Source organism: Ornithodoros turicata, chromosome 2, assembly GCF_037126465.1.
Source record: "Ornithodoros turicata isolate Travis chromosome 2, ASM3712646v1, whole genome shotgun sequence".
NCBI classification, from domain to species: Eukaryota; Metazoa; Arthropoda; class Arachnida; order Ixodida; family Argasidae; genus Ornithodoros; species Ornithodoros turicata.
This window is the reverse complement of record NC_088202.1, coordinates 73,687,126-73,707,672: the sequence shown is the minus strand read 5'-3', so window position 1 is coordinate 73,707,672 and position 20,547 is coordinate 73,687,126. Positions and strand designations below refer to the sequence as shown.

The 20,547-nt window shown below is 44.8% G+C and overlaps 1 long non-coding RNA gene across 1 annotated transcript in view; it reads left to right on the top strand.

Moving 5' to 3' along the window:
- Positions 1-18,238, top strand: part of LOC135385567 (uncharacterized) — a 56,459-nt gene extending 38,221 nt beyond the window's left edge. Inside the window, exon 3 of the long non-coding RNA XR_010420448.1 lies at positions 17,546-18,238. This is a non-coding gene — a long non-coding RNA (uncharacterized LOC135385567). The remainder of the gene's footprint in view (positions 1-17,545) is intronic.
- The last annotated feature ends 2,309 nt before the right edge of the window (positions 18,239-20,547 follow it).

Sequence of the window (20,547 nt, the reverse complement as noted above, 5' to 3'; positions counted from 1 at the left end):
GCGTTTATTTTGAGGACGTGTATTTTTAAACGGTTTATTTCAGAAAATGGATTTCGAAGGGTGGAATTTTAAGCGTGGATTTTTTAATGTTTTATTTTAAAGGATTTATTTCGGCGTACAGCCAAGACACTACTGAACAAGTCCAGGCATGCGACATCGCATACAAAATACTACTCATCGGGGAAAAGGCCTAAGCCTGCGACAGAAAATCATAGAGCATACACAGCTTCATTTTTCTATTTCGCATAAACTAAACGCGCTCTGCTTGGAAAACGACGCACAAATTTTCTTAGGAAACAGAGAAATATAGGAATTTCTACTCCGTGCTCAGATACCAGCATTTCTGTTCAAAAACCCATGACTGCAAAATTAAGCACTGCTTTACTCCATCAAGATATCGAACACCCAACAAAATCAAACAAACAACCCCACTTCCACTGATAGAACGCTATTCAGCTTTTACCAGGAGGCTTTATTCTGCGTAAAAGTAGAGAAAATCAGAAAAGAGCAGCGAAAAATTACACGCACTTTTGCTCGCATGGATATAAGAGAAAGAAATAAAATAGCGAGGCACACGCTAATAAACTGTGACAAAGACACCCATTTCTGCTATCAGATAATTATTGCATAATGCTCAATACTCAATTGCATGTCCCTGCGTGAAGAAAGCACAGAAAAAGGACACACAATTTATCTTAAGCGAGCAGGGAAAGTCACTTCTACTCGAACAGCTTAATACCATAAAGTCTGAATTTTTGCAAAGGAAACAAAGCTTGAACAGCGCTACGAACGTGACAGATACATACTAACAAACAAACAACAACAGGGCCGGCGTCGGTCACTCATAAAATACCCTGCCCAAAACAAAGACTACACCAGGTTCGCGAGGCAATTCAATTAAAAACGCTCGTTCTATCCTACAGATAGCAACGCAAACGCGACTACCCTTATTTTTTAAACCACTATTTCACGCAATAGTACATAAATGTATCACTCGTGTCACACGAAAAGGCAAACAGATAGCACTTACTTGTTAAGTGGGGGTCCCTGGCTCAGAAAAGCGCGCGCGCGCGCAGGCACACACAGACACACACTCACATTTTCACACTCACAAACACAAAGTCTCTTTTCACAACCACATAAATCCATATTATTCCTCAGGTCAATAATTATCCTACCATCGTCAAAAGAAGGCACACACATGTATGCGAACGCAAAACAATAATAGGTCTTCGTTCCGGATGTAATAGGATATTGTCACTCGGCCGGCGCGAACCCCCCCCCCCCCCCCCCCCCCAAAAAAAAAGAAAGGAATGCATGTTCGTTATACATTCAGGAAGAAAACGGTGCCGTGCTTCTGCGCAGCGATCATTATACAGGAGTGAATTCACTTCGTTTTCCCTTTATTTCCTTCCACCTATATATTTTGCAAGAATATTATAGAGCAGAACGGGTAAATGTGAACATCATTCGCTACACGCTGTAGCTCTCATCATTTTTAAACCAAACCACTTAACATGTGTTCATAGGCCTTCACTAAATAGGTAAGCCGATAATGACTCAAAATAAAATAAAATAATCATTCCTCCATCGCTGGCTGCAAGTTTGGGTACCCAACAGAGCAGTGCGCTCCCATCAACACGCCTTGGGCTGGCCTTACACACACACCCGAAGCCTTTTTGAATACATTCTGCTGTCGCCGGAATAAAAGATTTATCGCCAGGGTACTACAATGTCAGCGTACAATGGTTTGCGTTCGCATACATGTGTGTGCCTTCTTTTGATGATGGTAGGATAATTATTGACCTGAGGAATAATATGGATTTATGTGGTTGTGAAAATAGACTGTGTTTGTGAGTGTGAAAATGTGAGTGTGTGTCTGTGTGTGTGTGTGCGCGCGCGCGCTTTTCTGAACCAGGGACCCCACTTGACAAGTAAGTGCTATCTGTTTGCCTTTTCGTGTCACACGAGTGATACATTTATGTACTATTGCGTGAAATAGTGGTTTAAAAAATAAGGGTAGTCGCGTTTGCGTTGCTAACTGTAGGATAGGACGAGCGTTTTTAATTGAATTGCCTCGCGAACCTGGTGAAGTCTTTGTTTTGGGCAGGGTATTTTATGAGTGCCCGACGCCGACCCTGTTGTTGTTCGTTTGTTAGTATGTATCTGTCACGTTCGTAGCGCTGTTCAAGCTTTGTTTCCTTTGCAAAAATTCAGACTTTATGGTATTAAGCTGTTCGAGTAGAAGTGACTTTCCCTGCTCGCTTACGATAAAATGTGTGTCCTTTTTCTGTGCTTTCTTCACTCAGGGACAATGCAAATGAGTATTTAGCATTATGCAATAATTATCTGATAGCAGAATGGGTGTCTTTGTCACAGTTTATTAGCGTGTGCCTCGTTAGTTTATTTTTTTCTCTTATAGCTATGCGAGCAAAAGTGCGTGTAATTTTTCGCTGCTCTTTTCTTATTTTCTCTACTTTTACGCAGAAGAAAGCCTCCTGGTGAAAGCTGAATGGTGTTCTATCAGTGGAAGTGGGGTTGTTTGTTTGATTTTGTTGGGTGTTCGATATCTTGATGAAGTAAGCAGTGCTTAATTTTGCAGTCATGGGTTTCTGAGCAGAAATGCTGGTATCTGAGCACGGAGTAGAAATTCCTATATTTCTCTGCTCCCTAAGAAAATTTGTGCGTCGTTTTCCAAGCAGAGCGCGTTTAGTTTACGCGAAATTGAAAAATGAAGTTGTGTATGGCTCTATGATTTTCTGTCGCAGGCTTAGGCCTTTTCCCCGATAAGCAGTATTTTGTATGCGATGTCGCATGTCTGGACTTGTTCAGTAGTGTCTTTCTTGCTGCAGTTTTTACCCTTCGCTAATATCTTGTTGCTGTCATGTTGTGCTAGCCGTTGAGTTTCGTAGCGATAAGCGGTGATTCTCCGATTATTCCTTAGCGGTTCGACTTAAGCCTTTTCCCTGCTCACTTAAGGAAATTTGTGTATCCCATGCCTGTGCTTTACGCAAGGGCAATGCGACTGTGTATGTGGCATTATACAAGAAGTATCTGGTGGCAGAAATGGGTGTCTTTTTCTCAGTTTATTAGCGTGCGCTACGGTTTCTTGCAGTTACAGCTATTGGGGCACAAATGCGTGTAATTTTTCGCGGTTCTTTCCTTCTTTCACTGCTTTTACTCAGAATGTAGGTGAGGGGAAAAGTCAGCATCCAGGTAGAGCAGGAGAAAGCCGCTCGGCAGAGGAGAGTTCATGAGAATGGAATTTGTTTGTTTTTTGTTATATGTTGTTGAGTGTCAGTATTCACTTTGCTTGATATGTTGATGGAGTAAGCTGTATGCAGTTATAAGTCGTATTGCCAACTGTAGGATGGGACAAACGAAAGCTTGCCCACATCACATTTATAAGTATTTGTGCAGAAATGCTGGTATGTGAGCGTGGAGGAGAAGTTCCAATGAAGCACCTCTCCTTGTGCATTCCTGAGCTGATGTCTGTGTGTGCGTGCTTTTTTCCTGGTTTGCGACGTCATCATGGCATGTTGGGGCTTGTTTAGCAGTGTTGCAATTTTACCCGCCGCTATTATCTTGTTGTTATCTTGGGTTAGCCGTTGAGTTTCGTAGCGATGTCTGGTGACTCTGCTATTATTCCTGAGCGCTACGTCTTAAGCCTTTTCCTTTCTCGCTTAAAGGAATTGGTGTGCCCTTGTCCTGTGCTTTCTTTACGAAGGGACAATGCGGCTGTGTATGTAGCATTATGCAAGAATTATCTGATACCAGACTTGAGTGTCTTTTTCTTAGTTCATTAGCATAATGCTTCGGTTTTTGAAGCCATAGCAATTCCAGCACAAGTGCACGCAATTTTTGCTGCTCTTTCCTCAAATCACAGCTTTTGCGCAGAAGAAAGTCGCATGGTAAAGCTGAATTAATGAGAAGTGGGTTTCTCTGCTTGTTTGTTAGATGTTGTTAGGAGCTCGGTATGTTGAAGAAGTAAGCTGTTATAGGTATTCGTGCAGAAATGCTTGCATCTGAGTGCAGGATAGGAATTCCTGAAGCATCGCACCCTCAGTGCAGTGTAAATTAATTATTTTGGATGTGAGTCTGCTTCACTGCATGACAAGACCCGGTAGGCTGAAATGGGAAGAGAGAAAAAATTGGAGCGCTTGATTAATAGCGATCCAAGTGACAGGGCAATTATAGTTTCCATAGAAAGTAGAATTTTAATAGGCTCCTAAAATTATAGTTTTGTAGTAGTTTTTCTAAACTGCAATGCAAGATAGAAGATCATTAATATAGAGGGCATGCAATCACATCATATATCTGTTCCGGTAAAGGCGTTCTGTCTTGTGCTTTGTCGTGCGCGAATGGAACTTTGCCCCAGGCTTTCGCGCGTTTTTGCTCGCAGGTGTAGCCTCAGACAACGAGTATATGAGCATAGAAGGGGTCATGTATTACATAAGCCTGGTGATGATGTTGAGTGGTCTCACTTATTTATTTTAAAAGAGCAGTGGTAGTTTACTGGTGTTGTGATTCTAATGACCATGATGAGCCTTTGGGGTGAAAATTGCTAATATACACAGTGCTTTTTTTGTTGAATTTTATTGTAAAAGTGAATGTCATTAAGAGTCGTGGTGTGTATTGTCCTGGACGGATTTATGATGAGCACTGTTTTTTAATAAGAGGAGTGCGTGTGCTTAGAAATAGTTTGATGCTGTTTTTTTTTTTCTTTGTTCAAGTGTTTCTTTTCGCCTTTTTCCTCCTTGTTGTCTGACAAACATGTGCTGACATGCCCAGACCTGTTCTGACATGCTTTCCTTCTACATGTAGTTTTTTTCTTTTTGAAAAGAAACATTCTTGACGATGTCGATAGTGCTGCCTTGAATGGGAGTAGAGCTAGAACGATTCTTAATAATTTTGCGATTCATTTAGTTCAGAGAGCAACCGCAAGGGGGACAGGTGTGTGACTTTATTCAGGAGGAACAAAGCGCCCATTATTCAGTTAGCTGCCTGGCTCTCGGATGGGATGGACACATCTTGCTGAACCATTATTTTGTTCTTTTGCAAGTCTCATTTAGTAAGACTTTGGGAATGAAATGCTTAATTCCTACAATCACCTCTCATGTATTGCATTTTTCTGCAATAGTTCCCTATGCAATCATTATAGTAGAATAAAGGGAATAATCTTGGGATACTGATTCAATAAATAACAGGTTCCCTGTCTAGAGTGTATGCGTCCTTGAGCCACGCAGCTGCATGATGACGTCATACCACGACTCTATTGTTTCAGGTGGACCTTGTCCAGAGGAGCATTAGTGGAAAAAAACAGTGTAGCCCTGAGACAATAGGATGACGTCACGACCAATAAGCAAAGCCTGCAGGAGACGCAATAATCCACTTCTCTCTTGGACACTGGCGGGTGTGGACGCGTTAATTCTGTTCCTAGCAATTGCGTTGGCCGTTAGTGGAAGAGCGTAGCTTCGGTGGGGTTCCATCTGCCTCTGATGAGGTGCGGATGTGTGGTTCGTCACTGGTGAATGGTGTTCGACGATGCAGGTGGATTTTGTGTCGAGGTGATTTACAATGAGGGAATGTAGTGTACGTGTTCGATGATGGTGAGTGTCTTTACACTCTGTTCAAGTGTATCTCTGTGTTTGCTTTCCTCTGTTTTCCAGCGCTCGTGCGATTTGTCCTGACGTGTCCTGACATGCATGCTTTCCTTTGTTGACGCTCTGTATTTTTTTTCCTTTTTGCAAAGGAACATCCTTGTCTTGACGATGTCAATAGTGCTGCCCTGAATGGGAATAGTGTTAGAACAATTCTTAATAATTTTGCGATTAAATAGTTCAGAAATCAACCGCAAGAGGGCCAGATGCATGACTTTATAAAGGAGTAAAAAGCAATACGATTCAGTTCTGCGCCTGGCTGTCGGACGGAATGGACATGTCGTTCTGCGCTCCTCGTGACTGATGTGTTGTGTAAGTAATTCTTTCGCCAACTATGTCCCCGCTTTGTTTGCGATTTTCATGCCCGTGCATGTCGGGCGCTGGTTGCTGTTGTCCGGGCATCCCCGCCATTTCCTATCTTCTTCTGCCTTGGGAACGAGAGTAGCGCTGGCATGATTCTTAATAATTTTGCCATGAAATTAGTTGAGAAAGTAACCACTAGGGGGTCTGCTGATGCGTAACTTTATAGAAGAGAAAAAAACATTATGAGTCAGTTCTGTGCCTGGCTGTCGGATGGAGCAGTCGCATCGTTCTGCGCTCCTGTTGTGGTGGGCTGATTTGTTGTGTAACTAATTCTTTCGCACGTGATAACTTTGTCCCCCTTTTTTTATGATTTTCATGCCCGTGCACGTCGGGCACTGGTTGCTGTTGTCCGGGAGTCCCCGCCATTTGCTCATAGTTTGAGGTAACTCGTTACAAGTAACTCGTTACTGTAACTAAGTTAGTTTTTTTGGTAACTTGTAACTTAACTCGGTACTTTTGCGCTGTGGTAACTTTCAGAGAAACTCGTTCCTTTTTCAGGTAACTTTGCCAAAGTAACTTAAGTTAAGTTCGAAGTTACTTTTAACTTGCATTTCACTCACGTCCACATATTTTCTTGCTTTCTCTCCGGTTCCTTGGCATTTTTTGCCATAAAACGTGATATTCAATCGATGTATTTTATTCAGGAAGGAAGAACCGCAGCCGTTGAAATGAAGCTGAACCATTGTGCGCTCACAATGAGTAAGATGCAGAGCGTTCGAATAGACCTCTACCAGAGAAACGTCATCGTGACATTGGTAGACAGACCGAAACTGAAACAAATCGGAAGGAGAGGGCTGGGCTCCACGAACGGGCACTTGTTCGCTGCCTCCCATTGAAAGAAAAGTACGACCAAGGGTCGCGTCCCTTTAAGGGACCAGATCGTAATCCCCTCAAGACCGTGGCTTTCGGGCGCGACCTTGTTCACCTCTAGCTTCGAGCATAGCTCAGTTCTACCAAATTTTGGCGCTGTCGAACACTATGAGGTCATTTGTTTACAAACAGGGAAAGGTGTATTGTTGGACATAAACAAAAACGATCTAAGCTTGTTGCACTCCTCCGCAGGCAACTCAAGGTCTAACTCAACTGCTCACGCGTGCTGCACCTGCATAATGCTATTTTGTGTCCAAAGTAACTTGGAAGTAACTCGTTCTTTTTTTTAAGTAACTCAGTAACTGCGAGTTACATTTCAGGCTGAAGAACTTCGTTATTAACTTAGTTTCATGTTGCACACGGTAACTTGTAACGAGTTCTTTTTGACGGGTAACTTCTCAATCTATGCATTTTCTATCTTCTTCTGCTTTGGGAACGAGAGTAGCGCTGGCGTGATTCTTAATAATTTTGTCGTGAGATTAGTTGAGAAAGTAACCGCTAGGGGGTGCAGCTGCAGGGCTTTATACAGGAGAAAAAAGCATTACAAGTCAGTTCTCTGCCTGGCTGTCGGATGGAGCAGTCGCATTGTTCTGCACTCCCCGTGACTGCTGTTGTGGTGGGCTGCTTTCCTTCATCTGATTCTTTTTGTTGTTAGGTATTGATGGTTAGCACATTTACTCTTGCTTTCACAGCCTTCGTATTATAAGTGCTTTTCTCCTTGCATGTCCAGAGCTGTCCTAACCTTCCCAGACATGTCATGATGACGTCACAGCTGATGTCACAGGATGTCCAGAACTTGTGGTCGCAGCTGAAGATGCTTTGCAACCTGCCTCTGTGCTCCATCACCCAGCGATGGTCAGCGGCCGTTCCGGACCGCTTTCTCTAAGATGACGTCGTTGATCTTCAACTAAACTCCTTCTCTCCACTCTATCTCTATTTTTTTCTTTTCTACCTATTCTGTAGATTTTTTTTCATTCATTTTTTATCAGCTCAAGTAGTCGGCAACTCACACAGTGGTCTGGACACGTCTTAGATGCTCCCCAATTAGTATAATGACCCACTGAATGATCCTAATTACTGTGCGGGGTCCCAAATTGCTTTAATTGCTAATTACTGGCGTCCAGATCACTGTGTGAGTTGCCGGCTTCTTGAGCTGATCATATACTACTAAAACCGGTGTCCCTGCTAGTGACTTTGCAAAGTGGTAGCAGGTTCATTTCCGTGTCCAGTCCGTATGGAAACTTATATATTTTTTACGTGAAACATTCATCCATCCATCTATCCATCCATTCATGAATCAACAAAAACGTTTTACTCGATAATAACCGATTCATAGGCGCCGACTGCGGGGGGGGGGGGGGGTGCGGGGGCCCTTGCCCCCCCACGTGAACTGGAACATATGGCTGCCCCCCCCACATGGAACATGAACTAGGGGGGGCGCCGCCTCCCCCGGGAAGTCCCGCTAAGAGACTGACACCAACCTTTGGGGCTCGGCGCGCCAAGGTCAAAAAAGCGAAGAGGCACCAACCCCAAAAATGCATCTTGCAATTTGTAAAATATGTATTCGCCCACCATACTCATTATCACAGTAGAAGGTGAGGCGAAGAAACACAGAGGATGACACAACACATAGACAATAGATAATTGCGCCCAAAGCAATCAGGTCAATGAAACGAAGCAGTCGAAAAGGTACCAGCAGCTGCGAGGTGTAACGGTAGGGTCTTCGGAACGCATATCCGTTGGAAGCGGATTCAACTCCCGCTGCTCCATTTCGTTGACCATATTCATTATATTGCGCGCATTTCGGGTCAAACACCGAGGATTCAATGCATTTTGTTCCTTTTGCACTCAGTTTTCAAAGGCGTAATGGCTTCAGTTGTGCACATGTTCACTGTTTACGTTCTCTCTGTTTTTCTTTTTGTTTTGTTTTTTCTGTTCTTCCTTCCTCTTATTTCTATACCAGTTCTGCATACATCGTAGGATCCCGCAGGAGTGTGTGATTCTTCAACTTTAGTTTTGTGTTCATTTTTCTTTTCCTTTTCTTTCCTTCTTTTTGTTTTCTTTTGCTTTCTTCTTTTCTTTGCCTTTTTCTTCCCCCTTTCACTTTTTTGTTGGAATAACAAGCCGACATCCATCTGGCTTTCTTTTCCTTTCTTTTCTTTTTCTTAATAAACATACCCCCCCCCCCCCCCGCCAGAGTACGTACTTCGCGGTGCGCCCTTGCCCCCCCTGGGAAAATGAAAACTCTCCGCCTCTGAACCGATTCATTTTACTATTTGTGGTATCGCACACACCTTCGTTTGCAAATGTCTTTGCTGGGTCCTTGTTTCGGACGACGTAAGGTTGTCGTCGGACGAGCGCATTCATTTCTTGCAGACGGGGCATGTAAGTAACGCCCACTTGTCGACAGTCCCGTTTCGCCTAATGAGATTGCGCAGCAGTACCATTTCGCCTAACGCCAGTAACCCCTCCCGCCTCTTTAATCCGATAATCCGGATTGGGCGAAATGGGATGTAACCATGTAAAACAATAATTCATTGCCAAACACGTACACGAAGTGCATGCTTGATATTCAAACTCACTTTGTACGCTCATCTTTACGGAATATTTGGGTTGCATGCAAAGCATTGTCCTCCGAGAGCAGTGCCGTGTATGCCAAAGCGAGTCTGGCCATTAATGGGACCTGCCTATACCTGAGGCTCCACCCACTTTTTGAAGTATCTAGCCAATCACAGGTCGAAATACAGTTGTCTATTGTTACATCCATCGAGTACTTATACCTCACCCTTATTTGCTGGGCGCTACCATTTTGGAGAAAATTGATGGATTTGGATTGAAACGGATATCACTGGTGACAGACCAAAACGACGGATTTTGCGCCCACTTTTATCAACGCCATCTGCACGGAGAGAGGCATGTTGGGAAGGCTCAGAAATGCAGAAATGGTTGCTGGCAGAAGTGATTGGCCAAGATGGCGGTACAACCGCTTCTTCGTAGCAGACGACAGCCGGTATGAAGTTTTATATCACGTAATGTAAGTACATTGAACCAAAAAGGAGCAAAGATGTATGTATAAATAAAATGCAATTATATAATGCAAAGTCCTACGTGTAATGGTCGTCCTTCTTGCTATTTTCCTGGTATCACGATCTTAACTAGGCCTAACGTTAGCGACGAAACATCCCATTTTCACGTAAATAATGATGGCGGATCGAAAGTTGAAGCTGATTTTGCAGATGCGTACATGAAGATATATACTCACAGTATGAAATTAAAGTAGTCTGTGAAAATTTTTTGCCACGAAATCTCCGCTTCGCCGTTCCAAGCACCATCCTCCATCTTGGAGAAAATTTGGTGTAATGGCAGCCCCCATGGAAAACGGTAACCAATGAAATGCGCCGAAGTTTGACTGACAGGTCGAGCCTCTTTTTTTAGGCTCCTCCTAATGGACAGACTCCCTTTGGCATACACGGCACTGTCCGAGAGTAGAGTCACTGTACCCGGGGGACCCCCGGACCCCCGGTACAGTGACTCTATCCGAGAGATAACAGGAGCGCCGCCCCGCGGCGGCGAAAGGTTCGAGCGATTAGGGGCGTCACATTTTGTCGAAGTTCGGTCTCCTTACTTCTCCATGATAGCAGTATAGTAATGTTGTTTTAACCGAACCGTTTGCCTGCTGCGGGAATATTTTTTATTTTAGTTTTATTTAGATACCTACAATGCCAAATGTTACTTGCGTCCACGACAACATAGAGAACTATATGTAGAATTTGGATTAGAGCATCATCAAGTATCTATACGCTGTTGTAGAGAACATGCATATTCCGTGGCAATCAAGGCCACCAAGTATAACAAATGAGAAAAGATGCCGTAGCATGCTCAGAACCAACCACCGTTCAGAATTGACTCTTTTTCTTAATTCGCTGAAAATGGGAGGCGTACCCCCTTTTCTGGCAATTTGTGTGTGTGTTACTGCCACGTACAAAAACGCGTACGCCGAGCTCTCTCATATGAGAAACGATCGTTGTATCGTTCGGCACAGAGCGTGTTATGCGGTGAAGTTCAGCATTTAGAGTGTGATAGAATTCTCCAAAGCCTTTAGGTCCCGGGTCGCCCATCGCGTAGTTGTTCCGAACTTCTTCCTCTGCCGCCTTCTACGTGTTCGTTCAACAAGGGGGAACAACAGACCGAAAGCAAGCCCTTACGATACAAAGAAAACAAATACAAGCGTACACTCTAAAAACAGAGCTTCACCGCATAGCACGTTCCTAGCCAACCATCACCCCGAATGACATCGTCCACTCCCATAGTCAACTATCATCCCGAGTGACGTCGTTCTCTCCCCTGGGGGTTTAATCGCTTCGTCGTCGTTACGGTCGTTACAAGCTAACGAGTGGCGGGAAATTCAAAAAGGCGAGCGGGAAATTTAAAAAGGTGGGCACGTGATAAAACACGTGCACGGCACTCGTCGCGCGATACGTGAAGGCCGTGGTATACGTCACGCGCAATGTGTCACGTGCCCACCTTTTTGAATTTCCCGCCACTCGTTAGCTTGTAACGACCGTAACGACGGTGAAGCGATTAAGCTCCCCGATTTGTTGATAATGGGAGGCGTACGCCTTTTTGTGATACTAATGCAGAAATGTTAATTATCACAAAAAGGGGTACGCCCTGCGATTTCCACAAATCAGGGGTGATAACAGTATCATCGTGCGCAATGGTTGGCCTCTTCAGCATGCTATGTGATGAAGTTCGCCGGAGGCCAACGAATTGGGCGGTTCCACGCGAAACGATCCAACGGCCCTGCTCGGCCCTCACAAAACCGTCACGAATTTTTGCGAAAATTTTTTTTGGCAGTTCCTAATAGTGCGAGACGACATACCGCGAGACGTTTCTTCCCAGATTTCAATGTTGCGGGGGCTAGACACGCGCGAAGGTTGCAGCGCTGGCGAAAAACGTGCCTGGTGTGAATGACAATTGCGGCTCATAGAAAGCACTTAGAAGTGTGCAGTTTTCTTTTGAGTATAGAGGAAACCAAGCTCTACAGAGTGTCGCAAATCCCGGTTGTTACGCTGTAATCGGTGCTGGTGTACATAGGCCAGAAGTTTCACAGTTTTCTTCACTATTTCATGATTTTTTTTGGAAAATCAAACCATTAAATTTTAATGTATACTTTTTTGTCCCAAGGTCTCATGGAATACTTCAATAGGAAAAATCGCAAGACACGTAACTTTCGTAGTCATTGTAGGAAAAATAGGGGAAGTATGCGCTTTTTCTAAAATTCGCTACAATCGAGCGTAAAACACGCGCTGTCTGTCGTTCCATAGGTGAGATAGCGTGCTCTTATCATGGATGACGACGAATGCGCCGCGAGCGCTGTGAACTAGTGGGGTACACTCTTAAAAATGAACTTCACCACATAGCACGCTCTTAGCCAACTATAATTAAGGCGCATGCCTTTTTTGTACCAATTATGCCGTACATAATAGTACAAAATACGCTCCGCCTCCCGTTTTCAACAAATCAGGGGAGAGAACGTTGTCATTCGGGATTATAGTTGGCTAAGAGCGTGCTATGTGGTGAAGTTCATTTTTAAGAGTGTAGAGAAGGAGAAGGAACACCAAAGCGTCTCCTGCGGTCTTGCGGCTGTTCCTTGTCTTCCGTCACCCCCGTGTGCAAACCAGGCGGATGAACACGAAATTGACAGCTGGTTAGCTGATCCAAAGAGCGCATTGGTGCACTGCTCCGCGCAAGAAACATGTAAACCGAATCCAATTAATTACTCGGAAAAATCACTAAGGCCCGGTTTCACCAACGCTGGTTAACTTTGAACCGAGATCAAGCGTTGCTAAAACTTGAAGTTGACGCTCAATTCCGTTTTGCAAACGCTGGTAGGTGACGTGATGAAAGTTTCAGTAATAATAACTCCCTTTTGTAAAGCACAGTTAAGCGTTAAATTCTAGTTAAGGGACCGTTGATCTCGGTTCAAGTGTTAATCGGCTGTTAATCGGCAAGTGTCGACGCTTTTTTCTCTTGGAATATTTTTCGCCGAAGATCCCAATGCGTCAAACAGAGGTTCCGTAAGCGTGCGAAATAAAATATAAATGTTAGGATGTTTATTTAATTAGTGAGCGTATGCAAATGAGCCGCGCACTACTGAGTTCATGGCCGATATGTCCCGAGGATCTTTACCAAAAAGAAAGTTCTTCGATGTGGCGCCACCTGTTTACGAATTATTCAGCCGGGGGACCTTCGTGAAACACCCGGTATACGCAAAAGAAAACCGCACACTTCTAGGTGCTGAATAGAATATTTATTTCACTTGTCTACGAAATGTTCAAAATATCACAAAGCAAGACTGCTGAAAAATCTCAGACTAGTGTGCCACACGGTCGCCGGTCTAGGTGCTTGCTATGAGCCGCAGCAGGCGTTCACGCCAGGCACGGTTTTCGCCAGCGCTGCGATCTTCGCGCGTGTCTAGCACCCGCCACATTGAGATCTGGGAAGAAACGTTTCGTGGTATGTCGTTTCGCACTATCAGGAACTGCCAAAAAAAATTTCGTAAAAATTCGTGATGGTTTTGAAAGGGCCGATAAACATCATAGCTGGGCCGTTGGATCGTTTCGCGTGGAACCGCCCATTTCACAAAATTATACCGTTATCAGTCCTGATTTGTGGAAAGCGCGGAGCGTACACGTTTTTGTGACAATTAACATAACTACATAAGTGTCACAAAAAGGCTACCGTTTTCAGCAAATCACGGGAGAGAACGATGTTATCTGCGATTATGCTTGACTAGGTGCGTGTTATGCGGTGAAGTTCTGTTTTAAGAGGTGATCCGGGGTTCGAATCCGGGCGCCGGCTGGGCTGTCTGGCTGTTTTCCCTGGGTTTTCCTCAGACGCTTTGAGACAAATGTCGGCACAGCTCCCTGTGAAGTCGGCCCAGGACGCACGACGCCCCCTGCGACGGTCGTGATGTTTGCCGTCAGAGCCTGGCCGACTACGCCAAGCACACTCTCAAAAATGAACTTCACCCCATAGCACGCTCCTAGCCAACCATCATCCCGAATGACAACGTTCTCGCCTCCGATTTGTTGAAAACGAGAGGTGGAGCCTATTTTGTACCATTATGTACATCACAAAGTAGGCCCCACCTCTCGTTTTCAACAAATCGGGGGCGAGAACGTTGTCATTCGGGATGATGGTTGGCTAGGAGCGTGCTATGGGGTGAAGTTCATTTTTAAGAGTGCAGTTCCATCACCACCACCACATGTTTTAAGAATATAGAAATAAATTGCCGCACCCCTTTTCCTTGTTCCCCTTTCTTTCTTCTCAAATTCCGTGTACGTTTATTCTGACTTCTTCTCTGTTTGATCCTGTCTCCGCAGAGAGCGCTATTCGTTCGCAACATATCTCGCGAAATCAACCAATGCAGTCGAGCCTCAATTTACGAACGGTTAACGTTTCTCGGAAAATCGTTCCTTGATATAGGGATTCATAAATCGGAGCACGGAATGTGCGAAAACGCTGGAACGATAGGAAATGCATTGTTACGTCCATATTCTCAAAAATACATTTTAATAGTGCTCCGCAGCATCGATCGTTCCTCCTCTGTCAATCCCCATCAGAGACGCTTTAGTAATGTAACGCTTGACCCTGACTGTTTGTTCCTCTCCTCGAAGTAGCTACTGTATCGCATTAATCGATATTTGTCCATTTCCCGCGCGTGCCGTAGGAAGATCTACTTCGTGGTAAATAAGTGAATCACATTTCCTTATTTAGCCCTCATTTCGCAGTGAGATACAGGATTGTTCACGCTTTGTGACCTGCTATATTTACCCAGTTCATAAATCGATGTCAAAAAGCCTGGGGTCTTTCGGGTTCCTCCCTCAACCTGCGTTCACCGTTCCGAAATCGAGGGTTGATAAACCCGACGAGGAAAAACCAGGGGCGGTGTCTTGTGTCACCGTGTTGTGTTGTGTCTTGTGTGTTGTGTGTGAGGCACCATCGTTAAAGCGAGTGAAGAGCTACATCGTAGGCTGACTATTTACCTATCTTACACCCGGAGGGCCATCCTAGAGTCTAACCTCAAACTCGTGCGTGCCCACGCAGAGCTGTACCTGTGACTGTGCGACATGCTCTTCGTGCATGGCGTTGTGTTTCGCTCGTCGTCTTGAGATGACTGACTCTAAAGGCTATTCTAACATCTTTCGCATCCTCTCTGAGTCAGACGTCCGTCGGCGCGAATGATTTCTCGCTCACGTGCCGCTCTCTCTCTTCGGGGTGTACGACCTGCCTGTTCGGGTGCTGTCTAGAATATTTATTTCACTTGTTTACGAAATGTTCATAACATGACCAAACCTGACCGAACATCTTTAACCTGCTGTCTTTAACCACTTTTGGAACGCCAGTACCACTCAGGTGTCGTGTCTTCGACCGATGTATAGACGGGACTCTCCTAAAACTGCTTGTAGCATTTCGAACGTTTCGGCGTCGCGCTTACCAAGATGAGCTAAGCCTGGACTTCACTACATAGCACGTTCCTAGCTAACCATCATCCCGAATGATATCGTTATGGGTCCTCATTTGTTGAAAATGGGAGGAGGCGCCCTATCTTGGACACATTATGCATGTCCCAGATAGGCGCCTCCCCCTGTTTTTGAACAAGTCAGGACACAGAATGATATCATTCCGAGTGATGGTTGGCTATATAGGAGCGTGCTATAGGCCTAAGCGCCTATAGGTTCTGTAGCGTGCTATATTTATTTATTTATTTATTCAGAGAGCTCTGCAGCGCCGTGAGGCATTACAGCAGAGGAGTGAGGAAGTACAATGGTGATGCTACTTGCATCATTCTCAGGAAAACACACCAATATTGTACACTGACTACACACAGCATTACATGGTAGAAACGAAAAAAAAAAAAAAGAGTAACAACAAAAACAAAGAATCAGTGCATAAGACACCTAATCTTAGCCATAAATAATGTATTATTGGCAGCATTAACGGCTTCTTGGGGCAGAGAATTCCAGTCTGGGATGGTGGAACAAAAGAAAGATTGCTTTAAAACACTCGTTGAAAAACGCAATGGTTCATTTTTTTTAGAATGATCCATCCTGGACGATACATACACAGGTGGTAGAAGAAATTCATCCTTATTTAGACCAGTGTTTCCGCTATGAATATCGTAGTTCTGTTTTAAAGGTGTAAGCTTGAGAACGTCAGAAAAAAAGGGGTGATTTTTTCCCCGTTCAAATTGCGTCCCAATGTTAATGTAGCGCGGCTAGAAACGACAATAATAATATCATTAGGAGAGATTTACACGTAATGTGAATCCGCCGGCACTTGTGTGGGTACATGCTGCACGTGCCGTAGGGCAGGGAGGGGATCAGTAATGGTAACGGAAACAGAAACGGTATATTACCGAAATTGGAGATGGTAACGATAACGGAAACGGAAGCGCATACCGCTGTCGCCATTACCGGAAACAGAAACGGAAACGAAGATTATCGTCCGGTATTGAATTCCGGTAATGGCTGTTACTGTTGTGGGATGACATTTCAGTGACTTTTCATTTTGTTTTTGTATTTTGATGATTCTATTCCCTGTAATGCTCTAAATAGTACACGAGAGCATGGACACAAAACGCAATATTGGATATCGAGGGTGCATCACCCGCATACTCGTGACACTGCCTACCTACATGACATCTACAGCCATGAGACTTACACAACATAGACTCCACGCACACTCCACCATTGCACAGGGATGACAGCATACGATTTTTTATTTTTATTTTTTACTTTCTTCATTTCACCGTGGCTATGGGAGTATTGTTTACTACTGAGAGCGTCCGCCTATGAATGTGACATTGGATGAAAGTTACGCCCATCTTGGGTTGTTGAACTCAGAGTGACTGAAGACTTCCTACACTTGTTTAAAAATCTTGCAAGATGTGCGCATCCCAACGACGTAAAATTACTTGTGTAGTGTGTACGCGTGACACCGGAGCAGCACTTTTGCAAAACAGGGTGCTGACAGAGCTGGACTGGCTGTCCTCCCGCAGCACTGTAGCAGCAGTTCCATTACCGGAAACAGTAACGGAAACGTACCGGGAACGAAATTCAAAGCTTGTATGAGCAACGGATAACGGAAACGAAAATATAGCAGTAACGAAAATGGAAACGGTAACGAAAATACGTCCGTTATCCTTCCCTGCCGCAGGGTAGGACTACCACCTGACCACCTGACCTGATTTTGACCACCTGAGGTTCTTTAACGTGCGCGGGAGATCTCTGACACATGGTGCTGGAAGCAATGTTTACCTCCCCCACATTGCTACCATCCTTGGCTGGGGTCGAACCCGCGATCTTCAGCTCAGCAAGCCTACCTCCTATAAGCACGCTACCGAGGAGCTGCCGAGGCCGGCTAAGATAACGCTCCTGCGCTTGTCATTTGAACAGTTTGTGCGAACAGTTAAATCACTGTACGTGCAGAGCGCTCCGCCGAGATGTGTCAGGAAGCCAGCCTGTCATGAGCATTTACACAACAACAACAACAACATATATATGTGCCCAATATCTCGCAAAAGACCGAGGAGCAGGCAGTAGAAGTGGATCTACTTACGCCATGCTCATTCTCTACTTTTCCAGCGCTTCAGCACCGCGATGAAACGATGGCTGCTGTCGAGAGGACACACGAAGACTCGTCCGAGATGCACCAGCGTCTCTGAAGGACCGCCATTTTGCGTCGACGGTGCCTCGTGACACACAGTGGAGATGCACTTTTTGGTGACTGATCGTGCGCGGTCACGAAAGTACTGGGTATATTTATTGCCGAAACTGTCCTTGCGTGACCAGTATTGTTGTAATCGTTATAGACGGTATCAAGGTCGAGTTCAAGGCGAAAGCGTCTGGGTTTGTCTACGCGAAATAGTCAGCCTGCAGTGAGTGCTGCGGAGTATTTATGTAAGCGGGTGCACGCTCCAAGCCAAGTGGGAAGCGGATGATTACGAGGAGATATAAGTGGAAAACGAGTGAGCCGTGTACGTCAGTAGCGGGAGCAAGTAAACGGATTTTTATGGAACGACCTGTGCGAGCAGGGGAACGCAGGTATCGATCGCAGTTTGTGAAGTGTGAAAGGGAGAACAACTTTATGGCTCCACAAAGCTGTCGACATCGTCGTTGAGTGCAGGCTGCACACCTGGGAGGTTGTCATCAAATCGGAATCTTCGCCGTTGTCGTCAGATTGAAGGATTTCGTTGAACCATTCAGGGAGCCAATAAAAAAAAAAGAAGACATTCCAAGAAAAAGTTGTGTAGAGGAGAAAGGTGTCGCTGTATACATAAATTCGGGGCCCGCTTGCAAGAACGTTGAGGAGATCCCTCGGCACTGTCCTCAGCAGCTTCGCTAGTGCTTCGGGTACACGCCCTAAACCTGCCAAAGCTAATGAGGACGTCACTGAGGAATCTTCTCAACGCTCGTGCAAGGTGGCTGTGGTCGGCGATGATGGGATGTCGGGGAGCTTCTCAACCCGTGGCCTGACTCCAGCCCGTGTGGGTTGGTGGCCACAGTCGTCATCGTCGCCTCCGTAGCCGTCCACGGGCCGATACATATGTGACTGTGCTATGTCAGATTTCATATACCGTTTATGACTGCATGGAATGTATTTAAAATTATTCGCGGTGTACACGGCATCGACCACATAAAGCTTCATCGGGCAGTAAGAATTACGAGACAACGGCTAATTGCATGCTCTTGCATACCGGGGATGTTGAAAATCTAGTCTTTCGGTGATGTTGGACCTAATGTTGAAAAACGTTCTTCTCACACATGTATTCGTAATATTGTCATGGTGAAAACTTGTTGGGAAATTCGTCGGTTGATTTACCTTTAGGTCCACCAAGCGTCCCGTCCTTGTAGGCTACACGTGGCTCGGAAAGATTGCGAATGACTGGTGTCGTGACCGCGCTTTTTGATTTCTGCAAGAGCTCGGCGATTTGCTATGAGGGCCCTGTATACATCGTCTTAAACATCGCGAAATTTGGTAGTTTACCCAAAATTGGAGGAAACGGACGGTCGCCGGATGTTTGTCCAAGTCATCAGTGTTTGAACAGATGCGACTGTTCACAGGGACAGGTCAGCGTGAACTCCAACATATTCAATCAGGGTATCCTTAGGCTGAGCTCATAAAAATCACCCATGGAGCTGCTTCTTTCCATCTCCTATATGGTTTTGGCACGATCCGGTATATATACGACGTGGGTGTCAAATAACGTGATCCTCTTTTCTATGCTATGCTCGGCTACCGTTTCGGATGTACAGCATTTCACTCTCTCTCTCCTCTGCCTTTCTTTTCTTTCTGTCGCATCGATGCCCCCGCGATGAAACTCCTCGTTCGTTGCACGCAGTGGGAATTGCAATCATCTCGACTTGCTCTTCCTATATCAAGTGAACCGTGATCTCATCACTTGATTTCTCTTTGAAAGCAAAGAGGAAGTAAGGAAGACTGCCATGTGCGACGACGGAGCTGAAATCCACGCTTCGCATTCCCCCCCCTCGTGTGAGCCGCATTTTCTATCCATGCGCGTGAAAGGAAGGCATTTCCTCGTGAATGATATGGAGCGCGTGAAAAGAGCCTAACGAAGAAGGATATAGAAGGCAGCACTGGATTCCCCTGCGTTTCTTGCTTCGGGTGCTTTATCATGTGTGTTTGGAAGTTTAGCACAGGCATATAGCCACAGCGATACAGATAATACGGTAATGATATAAACGACCGTGAACGAGTAAATTTTCGGTATCCGAATTATCCACCTTCCACCGTCATTAACCTGCAGCAAGACGTGCGCGGTGAATATTTTTATCTTATACGTATGTCATAGCGGGGCTCCGCTGTGAGAAAACTCAACACTACGAACGAAACATGCTGTCTGGTATTTACCAGACATGTTTTGTTCGTAGTGTTGAGTTTTCTCAAAACTCTTTTATTTTATTTTCTAAAGCGTAGAGACCGACATACAGCTGCAGGAAGAAAATCACTATACTGCAGAGTCGTTCGCAAGGGTAAATATTGCTGCCACAGTCCGACTGAATAAAGATAGTGAACGTGTATTGAAAACAGAGGTTGTGCATTCTATCAACTAATCGGTCCAATGGGGTGGGAAACGATCCTAGACTGTTAGACGAAAAGGTGTATAAAAGGTATAAAACCGGTATAAATGAGGTCTAAAGTACTACATTTATACCTCATTACCACTGTCTATACCCAGTTTAAACCATGTGTAAGGTATAGATCACTGAGGCTACCTTCCACGGCAGCTGAGGGTATAATAAGGTACTTCTCTATTACGTTTATACCTTCAGCGTTTTGTATACGTTCTCTTCCACAACGTGTGGGATCACATTAATTTATGACGGGGACGATATCATCTCAGTTAAAGAGTAAGTTAATTAAAAAACATAGTCTGTAATGCAGTAGCATTCTAATTAGGTTGGATAGTGACATCTGGAATCCTATGATTTCATCACAAAATAACGAAGTCTACACGTCCTTAAGTTCTCCAGCAAACGCCAGGTCGTGGAAATATTTCCCCTAAATTTGTTGGTGTTGCTTCTTGGTTTGCAATTTGATGCTAATTGTTACTTCATTTCTTTCC